The sequence below is a fragment of the Monodelphis domestica genome, chromosome 5, assembly GCF_027887165.1.
Source record: "Monodelphis domestica isolate mMonDom1 chromosome 5, mMonDom1.pri, whole genome shotgun sequence".
In the NCBI taxonomy this organism is placed as follows: domain Eukaryota; kingdom Metazoa; phylum Chordata; class Mammalia; order Didelphimorphia; family Didelphidae; genus Monodelphis; species Monodelphis domestica.
The window spans coordinates 248,755,178-248,775,821 of NC_077231.1; the positions used below are offsets into that span (position 1 = coordinate 248,755,178).

Consider the following 20,644-nt stretch of genomic DNA (forward strand, 5'->3'; position numbering starts at 1 on the left):
TCTTCCATCCATATGTGTGCATTCCATTTCTGTTAGTTGTCCTTTAAAGCCACCAAATGTTATAAATAAAAATATCTTGGTTCTTTAATTTATGTTATTCTGGAATAGCCCTGAACTTATTTACACGTTGCTGTCATTGTTGTTCACTAGTTCATTTGTATCTGACTGTTTGTGATACCATCCGCACAGAGTTTTCTTGACAAAGGGTAGTTTACTATTTCCTTTTCCAGGGTATTAAGGCAAACAGAAGTTAAATGGCTTGCCCAGTGCTACATAGCTAGATCTGAACTTGTCTTCCTGACTCTATACCCATTGAGCCACATAGCTGTCCACCAAATTTGGGATTCAAATCCCAAATTTACTATTTAATGTCTGTGTAATCTTGTGAAGTCAACTAGAATCTCTATAACTTATTTTCATATATACAAAATGTAGAGGTAAAACTAGATGATCTCAGGGCTCTTTCTAACTCTTGACCCTAAAAATTTTGGATTTGAAAATCACTATTTTCCCCTCAACAAATGCAATTGATAGCTAAAGTAAATATAGTGTCTTAAGATTAATGTAGAATTTTTTTAATATTTGTGCTGATAAATCTGCTATAGCATCACATTATTTTCAAGCAGTCCTGGTAAGAGAGCTCAAAGAATTGTTTTAATTGTAAAACCTGAATTTGAGCACTTAAATGGAGGAAGGAAGTGATTATTAAAGTTTCTTATACAAGCTTCTCTTATATTATAAATGATGACTCCATAAGAATGAATATTTGACTTAAACATATATTTACTTTCAATATAAGTGGACACATTTCCCTTCTTTAATTCATGCAACTAAATTCATATGGATATAGCAATTCAACCTAAGTTTTTCAACAAGTAATTTTCTTAAGTGCAATCTTGTACAAAACAAAGACTTAAGTAAATCTTTCACTTATAATGGGGGTCACTTGACCATGCACTTGGATGAAATCATTTTCAATATGTTCTGACATAAGGAAAAGAAAAGTCAAAATGATGAGAATAAGGAATTCTTATGTCTTTCATCAATATCTTCTCCAGTCCTTGGAGAGTGGTAGATGTTGAATCAAACTATCAGCAAAGCTCCAACTTAGATTTTGAGCCTTATTTCACTGCTCTGTGCTTTTTATATATTATTTTCCTGCCACACCAGACCATGAGTTCCTCTCTAACCTTAGCCTGTCCCCTTACTTAGTCAAATTTCTCCCTTGTGCCTACTCATCTCTATTAAAGTTCCAATCCTCTTTCAAGGTCCAGCTCAAGGCTCATTTCCCCATGAAATGTTCCCTGAGCTCCAACCACTCTTTTCCCAGTTAAAAGTGAATTTCTCCTCCTCAAATTGCCTCATGACACTTTGCCTAAATTCATCCTTCAGCTTTATCATATCATATCTTATATGAATCTTAATTGTTTATATAATTTTCTTTCCCACACAAAGAGTTTGGAATCTCCAAAAAAAGTTGTCATTAATTTTTTGTCTCCTCACAGTCAGCAAAGGTTCTTCTACAAAGTAGGCACATAATAAATATTTTTCATATAATTGAATGATTTTCTGAACACGAGAAGGAGTTTATTCCTTCCCTGCACCCCTCCCTCCCACCATCCTAAAATGTGGGTAGTTTCCTCAGGCCCATTCTTCTCCCTTGGTAAATTTGTTTATACTAGAGCTTCAATTAGCACCTTGTATAAATCCTTTTTTTTTTTTTGAGTCTTGGTTGATACTCCTGAACTATCCCCTAAGCACTAGTCATAGGAATATGAGGTCATTGAGCCAACATCCCACATTTTACCAAAAGGGAAGCTGAGATCAACAGAGGTCAAGGGACTTGCCCTAGAACATGGCATGGAATATATATCCTTAACAAGCATCATATTGAACTCTAGCTCTCATTTTATTTGTAACTTTTTTTTTATTTACTAAAGAAATTCAAACCATTAACAATTATTTTCTTCATTAATACATTTGATTTTTCTTCTGACTTTTATTCCTATTTTATATAGGATTGATATTAATCATTATATACCTCAAATATCAAACTAGATGTTTTTCAGCTTGAATAGCATTTTATCAAATACTATCATTACTATCTCTATCTTACAATGTGATTTTCAGGATAATTGCTATAATTAGAATTTTTGTGCATGACTTTGCTGAAATTATTTTTAAAATTAAAAGCAGGATTTTGTTTATTGAATCATTCTGCAAGTCTTATTTTAATGAGAAAATTCAAACCATTACTATATATTTTCATAAATAAAAATTCAATTTATCTTCTTTAAAAAATTCTAATTCAGATCCAACTGTTGTTGATCCCATAATCTTTCTTGAACCATGTTGACATTGTTTCTAACACCCAGCTAAGGATTTATTTTCAAATATTTAGTTACCATAACACACAAAACAGATCTAAAAACCAAGTCAAAAATCTTGGAAAAATTTTAAACTTATCATCTTTCCATGAACCTGCATCTCTTCCTTAACTTCCAATTTCCTCTTTAAAAAATTACCTTCCATTTTAGAATCAAAACTCTATACTGGGTGTAAGACAGAAGAGTGGTAAAGGCAAGGAAATGAGGGTTAATTGACTTGTCCAGGGTTACACAACTATCTGAAACCATATTTCCACCCAGGACCTCCCATATCTAGATTTGGCTCTCCATCCACTGAGCTATTTAGGGGTATAGATCAAAGATAGCAGAAGAAAGGACATATTGGAATAGGTTAGACCCAGAGTCATCATGTTTTACTTTATATTTGCACCTTCCAAAATCTTTGGCAACAGGAGATGATAGATAGATGGATAGATAGATAGATAGATAGATAGATAGATAGATAGATAGATAGATAGATAGATAGATAGATAGAAGGAAATATTGTTAGGGAGGGAGGGAGAGAGGGAGAAAGGTATGTAGGTAGGTAGATAGATAGATAGATAGATAGATAGATAGATAGATAGATAATAGATAGATAGATAGATAGATAGATAGATAGATAGATAGATAGATAGATAGATAGATGGATGGATGGAAGAATGGATGGATGGATGGATGGATGAATGAATGAATGAATGGATGGATGGATGGATGGATGGATGGATGGATGGATGGACGGACGGACGGACGGATGGATGGATGGATGGATGGACGGACGGACGGATGGATGGATGGATGGATGGATGGATAGATGGATAAATGGGTACACAGATACAGAGAGAGATAGACAGACACATATGTATGTGTATACATTGTTATTTAAATACTAACACAAAAGTATGTATTTTTTAACATGAAAACTAAAACCCCATTTTGCCAGAATTTGAATAATTATTAGGACATAATGTTAATAAATTCCAAAGGCTCCTCAGTGCCTCCAAGTTCATAATCTTCCGTCTATCATTAACCTTTGCAACTTCTCCCCAATCTTTCTTCCCAAGCTCATATATTATTCCCCTTGCACGTGCTATATAGTTCAGCCAAATTGACCTTCTTGCTATCCCTCACAGTTGCCGCTGAGTCTGAAAAGCATTCCCTCTTCACCTCTGCCTCTTGCAATTCCTAGTTTCTTTCCAGTCTTCAGCCAAGCACTACCTCTTGCATCGAGCCCTTTCTGACTGAGCCCTGCTTCTAGTGCCTTTCTCCCCATGTACCTTGTATATACTCACACATACATTTGGATTTGTTTCTATTGATATTGGCTAACATCTATACCATGCAGATATGTATATCCTTCCATGTGTATATCAACGTACAACATAAAGCTAACTGAGGGCAAGAATTATTTCATTTTTTTCTTCATGGTCTCAGTGGCTAACATATAGTGGAGGCTGAATACATACATTTTAGTTATTGATTAACGACTCTTCTGCAATTCACTGCTTAGGGATAGAAGTTATCTTGCTAAGGAGCAAAACCCTCCTCCTGGATGCCCTTCTTAGTCCTTTAGAGGACAAGGATATTATAGAAGGAGCATTTTAAGTAGGATAAACACTCATGTGTCACTGTGAGGATCTTTAACTGTCTATCTTTTGCATATAAACAGAGCTGGATAGTGTCAGGGGGCCCAAGTTGCTACCGTTATGCAGTGCTGTGCTAGGTGCTCAAACCCCATGATATAAGAAAAGAAGGGAGAATGAGGGAGTAAATGGTCATTGCATATAGATAGCAGGACTCACTCCTATTATCTCCATGAAGCTGGAATGGAACTACTGTTATCCTGAGTGGATAACATAATTCTCTGCTATTATCACCTCAGGGTGGCAACAGGATTACAGTGTTACTGTTATCACAGAGTGACCAGGGAACTGATTTGAGTCCTTACCGAAAGGTGGGAAAGGAATTAATCTCTGTCACATCACCATCAAAACAGACTGGACATATATATATATATATATATATATATATATATGGCACTATATATATATGGTCATAAAATGTGGAAACTACAGTTATAAAACTAAATGCTAAATCAAAAATGTAGCATAAATGGGAGAAATTATATGAGAAGATATTAGAACATTTTCTGTAATATGTTCTGCCAATAAAATACATGGAAGTAGGATTGATTCAAAGTCTCACTATTTAGTTAATTTTATGGCGTATAGATGACTCAGTAGATAGAATGATGGTCCTAGAATCAGGGAAATTGAAGTTCAAATCAAGCTTCAGATACTGTGACCCTGGCCAAGTCACTTAACCTCTATTACTTTGGTTTTATCATCTATAAAATTAGGACAATAATAGGACCTATCTTTCAGGTTTGTAAGGATCAAATAAGATACCATTTGTAAAGTATTTTTGAGAACATTAAAGACCTATAGAAATATTATTGTTAGTTCATAAAAGCCATCTAACATGGATTCCCTCACCTTCCTTTCTTTTCCTCTACATTCCTTAAATCTTTAAATAAGCTGCTTCTTTTTCTTAATTCCCAAAGAAAGGACTCCCTCATTCTCAAGGCTAATCCTTTTCCCTTTGGATCTTTGATCCTATTCCTTCCCCTCTTCCCAATCCACTCCTACTTCCTACTTTTACATCTATTCTCTGTCTGTCTGTCTGTCTGTCTGTCTCTCTCTCTCTCCCCCCCCCCCATCTCATTTTCTCTCCCTCCCACCCACCCCCTATTGCTCTCAAAAAGCAGTTAACTAATGCTTGCAAACTATCATGGGCAGGACTTCATTTTGGATTATTGGAGAATTCTGAAGTAAATTTTGAATAGTTATAATTTATTTAATAATGAATTCACCTATTGATTGGATAAGTCTCCCACACTAGACCTTCCTAATCATTTTAGTCAGTTTAGAGAATCCAGAGACAATTTAAAATATACTCCTTTAGCCTGATGCTTTATTTTAATGGCAAGAAATAAAGCCAGATAATATATTTCAATATGCCTTTCATTTATAGTTAGGACCTTCCTTTATTTGTCTATAGGCTTTCTTTATATTTCTTCTTCAACCCTTCTACTCAGTGGCTCAGTCATTTTAAACTGATTTCTCTTCCTGTTTGTCACTTCTACCAACACAAGGGTGTTGGAAGGATTAATTAGTTAACATGTGAGATTCTTTGAAGATGAAAAGCTCTCTGAAATTGCTAGGCAGTGGTAGCATTTCTGTCTAGTACTCATTTCTCCTTTTTTATATTTGTAAAATTCATCATGTTCCTTTTAACCCTTTTGACCAGTATTACCTTGGAATTTTTTAAGATATCCTTATCTTTCTTCCACTGGCCTCAAAAGTCTTAATTTACCTATATGGTCTTCTTTGGTGCCCTCTCAATTGTTCTGTTACAAGTGTGAGTTGCTTCTTACCTAGAGATTGTAAAGCGCATTATCATACCCACCTAGCTGTTTTTCCCCCCTCTGCATTTCTCATTTTCTTTGGAATTATGGTGTGGCACACCTAGAGTACAGAAGAGAAAAAGAAAAGTGACTTTTGCTAAATTCTGAGAACTTGAGACTTGTATACTATTAATTTAGGACAAATCCCATAGTTCAAAGTGCATAGGAAGCTATTTGTGCAGTTCAGTGATAAAAAAGGAAGCAATTGCTTTCTTAGATAGTTTGAAATTTTCTACAAAAATAGTTATTTTAAAATGGCTTTTGTGTTCATTCAAGGATATCTAAAGAGAAGACTACATAAAGTCTGCCACATGGCCCTGAGTGAAAATAAGTGAAAATGCCCTCTACTCTTTGAATGTAGTTTTGGAAGTCAAGGCAGAATCTTTTTTGAGGAGTCCCAATTTGTAACAAGGAGATTCATTTCAGATGAGCACGTTATTCACTGGGGCTAATTTTCTAAGATTTATCAAAAATATTCTCTCTACCAGTATCTGAAAAGCAGAGATGGGCACCTTGGTGCAATTTCTACTTTACCAAACAAGGTTTCTTTCATTGGATTTGACTGGGAATAGTCTACAGCTGGTTTGTCTACAACTCTGGTCATTTTCCCACTCTAATTCTAAATGAAATGCATGGGGAAACAGAAGAGCGCCAGAGTAAGAGCCAGTTTATTAAGAAAGTTCCTTTCTAAAGATGTTGTTGAACTTTTTTTTTAAGACATAATCAAATCTTTGTTTTAGCCAAACACTGCAGGTCATGCCTTCTATCCAATATAATTTGTCACAGACTTTTTAATGGACTAAATGTCATGTAAAGGCTTATTTGTTTGGAAATTCCTGAACTAAATGTATGCTAAGGAATTAATTTACACATGTTTAAATTAGAAATTTGTCATGATGCGTCTATAACAGAATAAACAATAATCCATCAAATATAAGCTCCTTGAGGGGAAGGATCTGATTTTTTTTGGGGGGGAGAGGTGTTTGCTTTGTCTTTGCATCTCTAGCCTTTGATATTGTTTCTGGAATATAGTAAGCACTTAAGAAACTGTTGACAGACTAACTGAAGGTCTAGTTATTAAAAATATATGTATCTTGTTACTGTTTTTTTTAAATGTTTGATGTAAATAAGTATTAAAGCGAATAAAAATAATCTCTTTCTTCCCTTTCTCACTTTGCATAATCTTTGGTACAAAAGAAACTAATGGGGCAGCTAAGTGGCTCAGTGGATAGAGTTAGGTATGCAGACAGGAGTTCCTGGATTCAAATTTGGCTTGACACTTGTTAGCCATGTTCCCCTAGGCAAGTCATTTAACCCCAATTGCCCAGCCCTTGCCACTTCTCTGCCCTGGAAAATGATCCTTAATATATATCCTACCTAAGATGGAAGGTAAGGGCTTTTTAAAAAAGAAAGAAATCTGAAATAACCATTATAAAAAGTGATGACCAAAGAAGTTTTGGATTAGATCTTGGAATAGCACACACAAGAGAGACAAAACCTCCAGGCAGCAGATGCAGCAAGAGAATCTAGAAATAGAGCTGAGTATTAAGTGGAACAAGAGAGCTTTGGTCATCCACTTCCAGGAAGAGAGATTGAAATGATGGAGTAAGGAAAATGCTACTACTTCACAGAATCCTGGCAACTAAAGGATGCTGAACCTACACTAGCAACGAGTCATGTATTCCACTAGAAACTCAGGATTTCATTGATAAGTCCATGAATTTACAGAATGAGAACCAAATTCTTTTCTGTGTCCATTGTAGCAATATTAAAATCCTATGAAGTTTAATGTGTAACCCAGGTGGTCCAGAGGTATTTTGCCATCTGCTGCTGTTCCTGCTGTTGCTGCCATGTCATTCTGGATTGTTAAAGTGAATAATGACTCACTACAAGTCTCAGTGAAAGGCACCCTTGATACATGACTTTGAGAGAAGGTAATTTTTTCTTCCGTCTGATTTTAAGAGAGTACGATCATCAATCCAGATCAGCTCAGAGAGAAACAAACATGCTTAAGTAAAATGTAGGATTAAAAACCTCTGCAAAGATGAAAGTACAATTGTGTACATTTCTTCCTCCTTTGCTACATGTTCTGAGGTTATAACATGAGGAAAGCAGGTTTCCAGCCCTGTCGCTTTATGATGCAGTCACCCAAGAAGGGGAAGGAGAAAAGGGGGGATGCCCTGGTCATAACCTCTATTACTGGAATCTATTCCCGAAATCGATTTCAGAACACCTGTTCAAAACTCCTGGCTCAATTCATTACCCCATTGGGTCATTGTCTGTGCTTATAAAATCTATAGTAGCTAAAAACAAGATTTCAGACCAAATTGGGTTCGTCTGTGGACTCTGGTTTTAATCTGAAGCCCTTATATTAAAGTCAGATCTTGCTCAGATCTTGCCCAGTTTTCCCCCTTTAAACATGCCTCTTGCCCCCCAAAGGGCATTGTGGGCATGGCAGATGCCCTCTCACAGGTCATGCTGTTCCCTCCCGGGTTATGATGGTTGTATAAGATTTCTACCTCCCCACCTTTTCTGTTGGGTGGGATAGGCATGAAGAAGTTATAACAGATCACAGATCTAATGACATCTTTCTCCCCATTTTTTCCCTGAACTTTCCTCTTAGAGTCAAGGTTAGCATTATTATTTCACGTTATCTAGATTCAAAACTTCAGTTACAACTTCAGATTCTTTGCTGCTTCTCTCCCCATAGAGCCAAATCTTGTCATAGCTCTCCTGACAACATCTCTGAAATCTTCCCTCTCGTCTCTCCTCCCACACCCACTACACCCTAAAGTTCTGGCTCTCAGTGTCTCTCACCCAGACTCTCCCCCCTCTTATACCTCCTCCACCCAGCTGCCAAGGTGACTTTCCCAAAGTCTTTCAGGTCTGACCACGTCAGTCCCTACTCAGTCGACTGAAGTAAGTCCCTATTGGCTTTGATTAGATACCTTCATCTCATTCTTTCTCTTTTCTCTTTTTGGGCATGATAATTAGCACCATATTACATAACATGCAAATACACAGGATGTGCATTTTTTTTAATTGATGAAGTCACCCACAGCAACCTTTTCTTAGCCCTGTATCTAGCGAATGACATTGAAGAAGACAAAGAGGAACCAAAGTATGAGATGTTGTCCTCTGCCTGAGCTGGTGGAAATTCATGTCCCGCTATAAGTGTAGTTGGATTGTGGGGAAGCTGTAAGTTGGCACTGTTGTGAAAAGGTCATGGCAAAGGAACCATTCCATTGGGCTTGGACCAGGGAATGGAAATTCCACCATTGGGGTGATCTTCGACCAGAACTGACCTTCTATCATGTCTCATGTCTCAAGCCTCTCTCCACTGGGCTGCTCCATTTGAGGCTGCTAGGTCCAGTGGGACCATTCCCCATTTCCTCTGAGACAGTCTTCTTCAAAGCAGAAGTTCCTTAAACAGAGTCCACCTCAGCAGCAATCCCCCAAATGACCTCCTCCAACTCATTAATTTCCCACCATTTCCTTGGCCCCTTGGTCCAAAAACCTTGTCCTTATCCTGTCTCCAATGCTGCAATTAGAACCTGGAACCTACAAATTTTTTAAATTGAGTTTATTTATGTATTTAATTAATTTAGAATATTTCTCCATGGTTACATGATTCATGTTCTTTCCCTTCCCTCCTCCCACCCCCATCCCATAGCCAATGAGCAATTCCACTGGGTCTTACTTATGTCATTGATCAAGACCAATTTCCATATTATTGATATTTGCACTAGGGTGATTGTCTAGAGTCTATGTCCCCAATCATATCTCCATCAACCCATGTGATCAGGAAGTTTTTCTTCTGTGTTTCTGCTCCCACAGTTCTTTCTGTGGACGTGGATAGTGTTCTTTCTCCCACATCCCTCAGAATTGTCCTGGATCATTGCATTGCTGCTAGTAGAGAAGTCCATTACATTCAATTGTACCAGTCTATCAATCTCTGTGTATAATGTTCTCCTGGTTCTGCTCCTTTCACTCTTCTTCAGTTCCTAGAAATCGTTCCAGTTCACATGGAATTCCTCCAGTTCATCATTCCTTTTAGCACAATATTATTCTATCACCATCAGATGCCACAATTTGTTCAGCCATTTCCCAATTGAAGGGAATCCCCTCATTTTCCAGTTTTTTGCCATCACAAAGAGCACAGCTATGAATATTTTTGTGCTTTGCTTATTATCTCTTTGGGGTACAAACCCAGTAGTTGTATGCCTGGATGAAAGGGCAGACAGTCTTTTAAATACCTTTGGGCATATATAACCTACCCTTTGAAGATCATGCCAGAGCTAGCCACCGCTATCAACCTTGGTTCCTGGCAGTTGGTAGGATAAAGACCAGCATGCTGACCCCTCTTCACAAGTTCGTCCCTGTGACTGCTCTTCTTTCAGATTGGTATCACTGCTGCCCTCTTCTTCCTTCCTCTCTTCTTCAGTTCCCTGGTTATTAAGCCTCAGCCCTCCTTGCAGTGGAACTCCTGTCTTTCTTAATATTGTAATGGTCTTGGTTCCTTCTTGAATAAATTGGAGCATAGAGGGGGAAAAACATAAGATAATGATATGTAAACAAAATAGTTTGGAGACCTAGAAAATAAAATTCCCCCAAATGACATATCTACCTGGCATGAAAGCATCCAGTGAAATATTTTAAAAAGACTATTTTAGAGATTTGAGTTCATGGAGATAAGATATTCAAGAAATTCCTGTTGACAGAATATTTAACGTAATGTGAGCTGGCTTTAAATGGCATCATTTCACCAATTACAAAATTCAAAGACACAGAGGAGTAAAAGATACCATCAGGGAATTCTGTAATAGAAAGAGAAATTCATCTGATCACATGATGAGAACAAGGGACAATATGAGAACATTCCATCAGGGCTCTTCTTTCAACTTTAGAAGTAAAGGGAAGCTTCCCACAAGTTAGGGAAAACCTCTGTGGAGAAATTATGGGGAGACCCAGATGGGATGTACAAGATAGGCACTCGTGGAATGCAGTTATGATATTCCTTGTTGGATTAAACTTCCAAATTAATAAAGTCACAGATCCATTTTAGTATTGGGGTACAGTAAATATAACATTCAGATGCCATGTAAAAGCAGTATCATGTACTAGCTAGAATGCTAGTCTTAGAATTTGGAAGAATTTCATTTCTATCTCCCCACTGACACATACCATAGACAAGTCATTTCTCTGAGTTTCAGGCAACTTTTAAAAACACAAATTTTGATTTGCTGTTAATGGACAGAATCCTTACTCTGAAAGCTAATACATACAGTAACCCAGATCTGTTATGTCTTGGTGTACATACAGGTATTATACATCATCATAAAGAGTAATGAAAGGGCACCTCATGGCAAAGGGGATGGAGTCCAAATCTGGCCTCAGCATTGACTGTGTGACCCTGGGCAAGTCACTTAACCTTGTTTGCCTCAGTTTCCTTATCTGTAAAACGAGTTGGAGAATAGCAATCCACTCTAGTATCTCTGCCAAAACAAAACAAAGCAAAACAAATTGGGTCATGAAGAATCTGACACAACTCAAAATGACTGAACAGAAAAAAAGAATAGTGAAATACCACAGGAAAAGGATAGTTGAAGGAAAGAAAAAACATCTTTTAGTGTGAATAATCTCTAATTTGGATAATCAACCCTTGAACAATCAAGACTTAAATATTGAAGTCGGGGCCTTTGTTATCAAGTCAATTACTGAGTTACTGCAAATATAAAATCTTATACAGGAAACCTTGAGAATAATTTTGCATTTTAATTACATGGAATTGGAAATTAAATGCTCTTTCCAACCCCACGTTTGTTTTTGCTACTCTCCTTACTTGACAGCCATTGGCATCTTTCTTGAGAAAAGGCCAGAAATATGAAAGACTTGTTTGTTTCAAAAGCTCACTTTTCCCCCCTCCTCTGTCAGTTCCCTGTTTAGATGTAGAGTTTCAATAAGTGTGAAACTCATAGACTGGAAGTATATAAGATCATTGTTAGACTGTTTTTAAAATGTGATAGCTTAAAGGGAAAGAAATATACTTGATGCAGAACAGAACCAACAGCCAGAGTTGGAGGCATGGTCTCAGGCCACACAGAGGTGTGGCAGGAGTTCCTTCACCCTCTCCTGTGTGCTAAAGTTTATGTTTTTCTCAATTGCCAGGCATACTAATATCTTACTTCTTGAGTGATTTGTAAGCCTCAGCATCCCAAAGCAGAAAAAAAAATACAATTGCCCTCTCTATGTGCTTAAGAAACTATGTGATGGAAAGCATATGATGGAAAAATGGAAATTCATTACCATTTCTGCTCATGTTACCAGCCATTCATGGGACTGCAGAAAATAGAGATGTAAGAGCCTGGTTAAGTAACCCTGCTTTCTATAGTACATATTCTCCAGCGGTTTAAACATCCAGTCAAATTTGGGAAGAATCAAGTGATGGAAGGACCCAAGGGAGTCTATCCCATGTCAACAATGCAGCACCTGCAAGTGATACCATCATAGAGATACAGTGTATGAGCTAGAGAAATGAGAACAAATTTTTAAGGGAAGAAAATAGGAGAAAATGAATCTCTTGGAAAAAAGCTCCCACCAAGAAGTCAGTTAGCTTCCTAGAAAAGATCATCCAGAGCTTAGAGTACTTCTTGGAATGTAATAGGTACTTAATATGGATTGGTAGATTGATCATAGTGTAATAGGTTGAGAGCTGCTCTTTGAGCAAGAAAGATATGAGCTTCTGAAGCTTATTAATTATGCAACCCTGGACAAGTCACTGAACCATTCAATACCTCCAGGTAACTCGATTTCAGATTGCACAGTGCTTGTCTTCATTGGGATTCCTTACCTTGTGTTCCCTAAACAGATGAAAGGATAAATCCATTTTAAAAATAAACCATATACTTTATGAAAAAATTCTTTGTCACTATATCCAAGATTTCAGTTTAGCCTGCAGTGTAAATACTATTGCTAGTGTGGCATTTAAGTTAAAATAAGTGCTACAAGAAGACTCATAAACTCAAAACATCTTTCTAGAGATGCAAGGAAAAATAAGAAAATTACATCAATGAATTAATCATGGAAATTATTTATATCCTACACATCTCTTTGGGAATAGAGCAACCTCCTGAGTAGAGCATTGCCCCTAAATTGTTTTCTCCCAACTCTGCTTTTCTTATCCCAGGACCAACATTCATTTCATGAAGTTTGCAGACAATACATGCTTTCTTGACTCCCCAGATCATAATTTTTCTACCTCCTCACTAGTATGCTAGGCTTCCCTTTCTCTCAAGCTCCTTTTTTTTTTTACATGTTGTTTTCTCCCATTAGAATATTTCTTAAGAATAACTGTTATTTTTGTTCATGTCTGCATCTACAGCACTTATCACAGTGCATGGCACAATGTGTTTATAAATATCTTATCCACTCCAAAAATTTAATGTAACATATTTTTTTTATTTCTCCATTTTCAAAGATACTGGGCTTTTGCTTTTTTATTTTTTGTTACTGTTTTAACATGGCATGCTTCCTTTTTCTCATTCTTTTGAGAATACAAGATTTTAAGTGAATTACATTTTAGAAAAGTTAGAACTAATAGATCTCTGGAAAAAAATGAATGGGAATAGAAAGGAATATACCTTCTCTTCAACAATACTTGGCATATACACAAAATCTAATTTTGTATTAGGGCATAAAAACATAACCAAATGTATAAAAGCAGAAATAACAAATGCAGCCTTTTCAGATCATAGCCCAATAAAAATTATAATCAATAATGGTACATGGAAAGACAGATCAAAAATTAATTGGAAACTAAATAACATAATTCTATAAAGGACGTAGGTCAAAGATCAAATTATAGAAACAATAATTCCATTGAGAAGAATGATAATGAAAAGACAACAAAACAAAATTCATGGGACATGACACAAATAATACTTGGGGGAAAATTTATATCTCTAAATACTTTAATTGATAAAAGAGAGAAAAGTAGATCAATGAATTAGTTGGATGTGCAACCAAAAAACTAGAAAAAGAACTAATCAAAAATTAATCAAAATAAAAATAAAAAACTCAAAAATTCACAATTAAAGACTAAATTGGAAATTCATCTAATCTTTTTGAAGTTTTTATGAATTTTGTGTAATGGTGATAATATTAACTTCATTACTTACCTCACAAAACAGCTCTGAAGATTTTATGGCATAATGAATGTTAAGATATTTTGTAACTATAGTGTTACATTTTTTCAATCATTGAAAAGATATTAAATTTCTATAGTCAAGAATAAAATCTAGTAATTTTTTTGTCTAGCAATATAAAGTTTAGAAATAGCCCGATACCTGCATTTTACTAAGAGCAAAATGAACACATGGCCACGTCTTCATAATGACTTTTTCAAAGCTCCAGAGAGTGTGAAATATCTGGGGCTAAAAAGAAAAGTTAGAAGGTGGAACAATTTTTAGGGGGAAAATGAGTCAGGTTTGGGCATGTAACTTTGAGATGCCTGTGGGAGATAGGTGCAAGAGAAGGTATATAGCAGATATTTGGGACTGAAGGACTAATAATTAGGAGAGATTTCAAGGAAAGACATATCCATTTGGAACTCTGACCTCTGGAGTACCTAGCAAACAAAGAAAATGCAAGTCTTCCCTTGCAGAATCTGTTATAGGGCTTAACGTTGCTAGATTTAGTTCCAAGTTCTAACAGATGTGGATTAGTTTAGGTGTGAAGTCATCATCATATTTTGGCTTATTATTGCATATGTATTTTTAAATTTGGAAGGTTTCTCAAAAAATAAGCATAGCATGAACATACAGGAAAGCAGATCTTATTACTGAAAACAGTACCTTTCAGTGACAGACCTGAAGCACAGGTACAAATTAAATACTATCCTGCAGATCACTCTTGTCTAAAAACAGTGCACTGTCCTATTTCCTGCTGTCCTCAGTGTTTGGGGTCAGAAATAGACAGGGGAGACTTCAGTCTTGGGAACACAGCTTTTCAACACTGACATGGAGCCAACTAGAAAACCAGATGACAACTTGGAAAAGATCCCAAGATGCCTCCCAAAGCACATTATGTGAGAATATTATTTATTGGATATTTTGTAACTGAGATGCTAATAATGCCAGACCCAGCACTGTGTTGAGTAACAATGAATTATATTACGATGAACATACACGGTAGCTATGAAGTGAAAATTTGAGTCTTAATGAAGGTTGGATGTCTACAATGAGTATCAACCAGGCACACTGAAAAGCAAGTCCATTCTGCGATATATAAAGCTATAAACTAAACCATTTTCTGGCTATACCACTAATAGAGAAGAAACTAGTATAAGTGGCATTGGAATTAATTTGAATACAGGTTTCCTAAAACCTGATATTCATCTATTGTGGTCTAAATACAGATATTGGTCAGGTAGAAACAGTGTCCATGGTCAAATAAATATCTGGAAATATTTAATATTCAAACAATAGAAGAGAAAAATAACAAGAAACAAATGTGGCAATGTGAAGACTCATTTCTTTCTTTAAAAAATAAAACAAAACTAGTAGGTGTTCCACTAATGAGAAAAAATAGCTATGATTTTTTTTTACATTGGAAAGGGACTCATCCTGTCTAAAAGTTACATTAAACACCTTAGGAAAATCCCTAAGATTTTTCAGTCCCCTCTACCAGAGAATAGAATTTTTTAAATGCATGTACATGTGTTATTTCAAGAGAATTTCCCTTTTATATAAAGCAATAAATGAGTTCATCTGTGTTTACTTGAGGTAAAAGAGATTCAATCTGAAGTCAGGTTCATTCAGACATCTACAAAGGCTATTTTGACCTCTGAAAACTTTCACTAGTATCCAAATTAACCTTATGATACACATTAAATATAAAATAAAATAATTATAATGAATTACAAAATAGCTTTCCAGATCTTTGACATTCAGAAAGTATCTGCTATTTTAATAATGTCCATTTTTAAGGGAACTTGGCTTCAATTTTCTCTCCAAATAGATTTCAATTTATTATTCAGTCAGAGCAATTCAAGGAATCAGGCTAAGGAGATCCTGGATGTATTGCTAATGTTCTCTTCCATGAATTTTCTAAGAAACATTTTTAAAAACTGACATTAGATTACAGTTATCCTGAGGGCAAACTCAGTTCAGGGCACTATGAAGTAGTCCAAAATTTTTTGACCCATAGATTTTAGAAACTCACTGTTTTTAAAATAAAAATCCCTTACCGAAGATCCCCCACAAATCACAAAATAATTACATTTCTGTCATCAATAACTACAAAATTTTAAGTAGTGGCATAAAAATGAGGATTTTAGAGCCTCTAAATTAAACGTTCAGAATTTATCTATCTAAAATATGAACCCTAGGGGCAGTCATTCATTCTTTCATTCCAGAATCACTGTCTATGGAAATTCACAACATTTTCTGGGACAAGCACTTCATGCTAATTCTGAGCCACAAAGTCAGCTGCCAACACATAAGCAAATACTGGCAAGCATACCTAACTATTGCACTTCAAGATGTTGGTAAAGAACAAGATAAGTAATCAAACATTTTTTCCTGTTGACCAGAAACACCTGCAAAGGTGCTAAAATGTGCTAAACCCCTATCTCAAAAGTTATTTGTTCATCCTACAAAATTAAGATGTTCTTTGACCTGGTTAAGCAAATATGCTATTGAAGGATAACCTCTATTTCCTCATCAAACAGGCCAAAAATAATGCAAACCTTATATTTTTCTATGACTGATGCAAAATCTAACCTTACTTGATTCCAGGGTCCACATAGGACTTTAAAGGCTAGAGACAGTCTGCCGGGTAAAAATATTTTATGTCCCTCTTGAGAAGAAATTAACTACTAAAACAGACTGAGGTAAAATGCAATTCTGTCTTCTGTCCTCAATGTGACCATTTTTCTCCTTTAATTTTGTTCTTCCGTTCTAGCAGAATAAAAAGCTGGAGATTTGCCTTGAGTGAATTTCACTTCCAAGGTCCAAAATCTGGTATCCCTTTAATCATGGGGGTCCTTTTTTCAGCTCTTAAAAAGTACTCTAAGAATCTATGAGAGTCCACTGTGCAGTGAGCACTAAAAGGGAGCAAACAATTTATTTTGCTCCTAAGTCATGTGTTCCCCTTTGGGGAAGTCTATGATTGTTTAACTAATTCAGCAAAACTGTGCTGAGTAAATTCTCGTGGCAAACCCTTGATGACTCAATGGTGGCCAACCAAAGCAGGTCCAGGTGTGTGAACTAAGCTTCCCCAGGTATTCAAGGTCTGGCTTCTTTCTTGAGCTGTCATGCTAGAAGGGCAATGTGGGTATGAAAAAGGTCTGTCAGGGTCCCCAACTGCTTCACTAGAGCAGTATCAGCTATTATTACTATTAACATAAGCAGTTGGGGATTTTCAAGGTCTCTGAGTTCTTAAAGCTCTCCATTCCTTAGATCAAATGGTACCTACTTACTTGCATAGTGTATCCCACCCGTGTGCCCAGGAGAAAAGAAGTTCCTTGAGGGGAGAGACTATGTTTCATTTTTTGGTTTCTGAACTCTACTGGTAGGTTAAGTCTTTCCTAGAATTAGTATTAGTTAGTGGTTTCCTTATAAGAAGTGGAGATATTTTTAAACTAGAAAAGGTAAAGGAAACCTAAAGTATCCTCAATACTTATAAATTATATATTAACATATAACATGTAGTTATACATACATGTGTTTTATTTTAATATATATGTATACATATATATATATAAACATTAATGGATTTTTCAAGGACAGGCATAATTTGTCTAATTTCCTGAACATAAACTTTCCTTTTTTCTGCAAATAGTACAACTTATATTTAGTTGTTCCTTTTTCATGATGTTCATTTACCCAACGTCTGGTATTCACATTTCCATTCAACACACCTGGCTCTGAACCTTGAAAAGTACTGACATAGGTAGAACTTTTTAAAAAATATATTTTGTTCCTATTATTCCATTTTTATATTACCTAGATTTCCTCCTTTATCCTTCTTTCCTTCCTTTCCCAGAGACCCATCCCTTGTAACAGAATTTTTTTAAGTGAAAGAAGAAAAATTTAATAAACTTTATAACATAAAAAGTTGATATCACTTTCAATGTCCCTTACCAATGGACACCTATGGATTGTCACCTCCATCAAGGAGAAAAATAGGTGTTTTTTCATTTCTCTTCTTTGAGGATGCTTTTATTCCTCATAATTTTGCATCATTCATTTCAGATATTTTCCTGGTTGTTCATTCTACTTGTATGACTGCAGTCATTGTATATGTGGTTTTCTTGGCACTGCTTACCTAATTTTTTATTACATAATCTTTTTAGGCTTCTCTCTACTTATCATAGTCATTTTCCATTTTCCTTATCAATTCCTTCTTAGATACCACTGATCATCTCAAAAAAATTCTGAAAATATCACAGATAAGTCCATCAAAAAAGTCCATCCTATCTTCAGAACCTGAAGCTTCCTCATCCTGACTTTTATCAAAGATGCTTTTGTTCTCTCAGGGAGATGGGGAGGGATGGAGACAAAATGGATCTAAAATGTTATAAAAGTAATTATTTTAAAAAATCAATCTGGAAAAATTGTAATAAAAAATAAAAGGGGCAAAAAATACTGGAAAATACATTTCATTTAAGATTTCAACCATCACTTATTATCCTTAGTTCCAACATATTCTAGCAAAGTAATGTAAAGTCAGAAAGATTTTTATTTCTGAAAGTTTCCTCAAATGGATTTTAAGACAAGTTTTCTGGAAGTCTAAATGGAGGAGGGTTGGTTGGCCAATCTGTCTCAATTTAGACTTGGTGTAATTTGAAATTTATTGTCATTCTATCATCCCTGGCTAGACCTTGGACAGGCAGTATAGGTTCCTTGAACTATGGAAAGGATTACCGTCTGGTTTTTATTTCTGTATCTAAGTAGCATTGCTCTGGTCAATTGAACTAAAGAGAATATAATAAAAATTTTCAGAACCTATTTGAGGGCATGCTCATCTGGAGTATTATATCCAGTTTTACAGATGTGATTTGGATTCAAATATTTCTAAGGAAAAATATGAGAACATAATTATATTTTAAAATTTTCTAGATTTGAGGTCTTATAACCATGATTTGCATTTGTTTCTAGAATTAGAATCGCAAGTAGGAAGAAACTCATAAACCATCTAAGATAACAAGAACCTAGACAATAAACATATTCCCTACAAGTGGTAATTAAAATTCTACCAGAAAACCTCCAGTGAAAAGAAATCTATTATCTCCCCTGGTGTCTCATTCTACATTTGGGAGAGGATTTTTTTTTTTAATTTGGGGAGTTCCAAGTTTTATCTTCTGGTGCCAAATAGACTATATCCAATCACTCTTCCACATGACAACTTTTCAAGTACCTGAAGCCACCTATGATTTTCATCCTCAATTTCCTCTTCTCCAAGTTAAACATCCCTCTGCCCTTGAACCTGACATAACACCCTTTTTCTGTAACTTTTAAATGAACCTATCATATAAAGTTGTGTGCTGGGGTATAGTAGCATGCTGCAATAGATAGCATGTTGGGCTTAGAACTGAGATAACTTAGGTTGAAACGTAGCCTCTGACTCTTAGAGCTCTTTATCCTGGGAAAATAAGTTAACTTTAATGTATTTCAAACAGTTCCCTAGGAATTAACCAAAAAGAAACAAATGTATTATGATCCATATTGGTAAAAAGAATTCCCCATACCAGGAGTTCCCAACATTAATAATTTTGCAGTTTCTTTGCATAACAAAGTATTATGATTACTTATATTTATTTTTTTTAAATCTTATGGAGATTGAACCCAAGACATCCAAATTTTATATTAGCACTACTAGGTCACACAACATAATTACTTAGCATATTATGGCCAAATGAACAATTTATTTTTTTTCTCTTTTTTAAAATTTTATTTAATTGATTAATTTAGAGTATTTTTCCAGGATTACAAAAATAATGTTTTTTCCCTACCCTCCCCCCAACTCTCTCCCATAGCTGACACACAATTCCACTGGGTTTTACATGTGTCATTGATCAAGACTTATCTGCATATTATTGAGGTTTGCACTAGGGTGATCATTTAGAGTCTACATCCCCAATCATAACCCCATCAAAACATGTGATCAAGCAGTTTGTTTTCTTGTGTTTCTACTCCTACAGTTCTTCTGGATGTGGATAGTGTTCTTTCTCATAAGTCCCTCAGAATTGCCCTTGATCATTGCATTGCTACTAGTAAAGAAGTCCATTACATTTGATTGTACCACAGTGTATCAGCCTCTGTGTACAATGTTCTCCTGGTTCTGCTCCTTTCACTCTGCATCAATTCCTGGAGGTCGTTCCAGTTCATATGGAATTCCTTCAGTTCCAAATGAACCAATTATAGACTCCTCATGGTCTTCCAATTTCTAGGTAAAGGTTTTTTGGAAGTACCTATGTATCATGAGTCACTTTGAGCCTTCCACTCACAAGGAAACCGTGTAATGTTCCCAATTACTTTAATAGTCACATAAAAATTTCAATTCCTATAATATAATATTCTGAGAGTGATTTGTTCTCTTCTCATTAACTCAGCTTCTGTGATTCCTAAAAGTTGAATGGATGGAACAGTTTACATGCTAATGTTCTCTCTTCACCTCTTACTTGCCTTATCATTTCTTCTCAGCTTCTTTCCTTAGATCATCATCTGTTTCATGCTCACTGTATGTAAATAGATCCCATCGTGGGGTCCTGGACCTTGTAATCTTTCTT

At 35.7% G+C, this 20,644-nt stretch overlaps 1 long non-coding RNA gene across 3 annotated transcripts in view; it reads right to left on the minus strand.

Moving 5' to 3' along the window:
* Positions 1-5,186: 5,186 nt before the first annotated feature.
* LOC103105593 (uncharacterized) overlaps positions 5,187-20,644 on the minus strand; it is a 165,767-nt gene continuing 150,309 nt past the window's right edge. The window contains exons 3-6 of one of the 3 annotated variants that reach the window (XR_008912389.1): positions 12,160-12,342; positions 11,213-11,348; positions 10,481-10,670; positions 5,187-10,372 (exon numbers count right to left, since the gene is read on the minus strand). This is a non-coding gene — a long non-coding RNA (uncharacterized LOC103105593). Of the gene's footprint in view, positions 10,376-10,480; positions 10,671-11,212; positions 11,349-12,159; positions 12,343-20,644 lie in introns of all 3 variants that reach the window. The other 2 variants (XR_008912387.1, XR_008912388.1) reach the window with 2 other exon arrangements.